Raw genomic sequence first — 2,074 nt, 5'->3', positions numbered from 1 at the left:
AGCAAAGCAATGTAAGAGAATGTTTCTGTACATTTACAGATACCAGTACAGTACAGTACATTACAAATAAACTTTCTTTATTTTAAGTACAATACACCAAATAATTTCAGGAAATATGTTGTAAATACTATTTTACAGGCAGGTATAATTTTATTATACACCTGTGTATATAATTCAATTTAATCCTACAGAACTATATATAAACAGTCATTTAAAGTTAGAATGTGTTTCACTGAAACGGAAACCACGGTTGTACAAGCGGTTACATATTTCAATGGTTAATAATTCGTTTAGACACATATTATAAAATGTTCCACTCGATTTCATTCATGTAGTTTTAAGGAAAAGTCTAGAAGTAGTAAAGTGTATAGAAGTTATGGGACAATAACACTAGATGTAAGCGTGTCTAACTCCAGCGATGTTTTATCTTCGATACATTTATTCTTAGAATTAGACGTAGATAGAAGAATCAATCAGTTTTATTACCATTTAAAATGGATTTGTTAGAAAAACAACCTGAATCACAGGACGTCAGGAGACTGTGAGACAGCAACACACCATCTACCTATACCTGTGAAACACACACACACACTCACACACACACACACAAACACACACACACACACACACACACTCTCACATACACACACACACACACACACTCACACACACTCTCTCACCAAACACACACACACACTCACTCTCACACACTCCACTCGCACACACACACTCACTCACACAAACACACCTCACTCACACACATACACATACAGACACACACACTCTCACACATACACACACACACACACACACACACTCCTCTCTCTGCACACTCACTACTGCACCACACACACACACACTCACACACAAACACACTCTCACACACATACACACACATACAGACACACACTCTCTCACACACTCTCACACACACTGCACACACACACACACTCACACACAAAACACACCCTCTCACACACACACACACATACACACACTCCACACACTCTCACTCACTCTAACACTCCACTCTCTCTCTCACACATACACACACACACATACACTCTCTCTCTCTCACACACACACTCTCACACGCCTACTCTTCAGACTCTCTCACACACACACACACTCTCTCACACACACACACACACACACACACCTCACTCACTCACTCTCTCTCTCACTCCACACACACTCCTCTCACACACACTCTCACACACACACATTACACTCTCTCACACGCACTCACTCCACACACACTTTCACACACGCCACTCTCTCTGCACACACACACACACAATCTCACATACACACACATACAGACACACACTCTCACACACACACAAACTCACACACACACACACACACACACACACACACACACACACTCTCACACTCACTCTCGCGACACACACACTCTCACACTTCATACTCGCATACACACACACTTTCTCACACACACACACACACACACACCTCTCTTTCCACACTCCACTCTCTCTCACACACACACACATACACTCTTTCTCACACACACACACACACACACACACACACACACTCTCACACACACACACACACACACATACAGACACACAATCTCTCACACACACCTCCTCTCTCACACACTCACTCGCACACACACACACACACTTCACTCTCACACACTCACTCGCGCATTACACACACACACACACACACACTCTCTCTCACACACATGCACACATACACACTCTCTAACGCACACACACTCTCTCACACACGCACTCACTCCACACACACTCTCTCTCACACACACACACACCTGCACACTCTCACTTCACTCTAACACTCCACTCTCACACACTCACACACATACACACCTCTCTCACTCCACACCTCTCACACACACACTACCTCTTTGGGCACACACACACACGTGACACACACACACACACACACTCACACACACACAAACTCACACACACCTGCTCACACACACTCTACACACACATACAGACACGACGCTCTCCACACACACACACACACACTCTCTCACTCATACACACACACTCTCTCCACACACACACCTCTC

This window comes from Puntigrus tetrazona, unplaced genomic scaffold (genome assembly GCF_018831695.1).
Source record: "Puntigrus tetrazona isolate hp1 unplaced genomic scaffold, ASM1883169v1 S000000001, whole genome shotgun sequence".
Taxonomy (NCBI): Eukaryota; Metazoa; Chordata; class Actinopteri; order Cypriniformes; family Cyprinidae; genus Puntigrus; species Puntigrus tetrazona.
Note: the sequence above shows the minus strand (reverse complement) of the source record.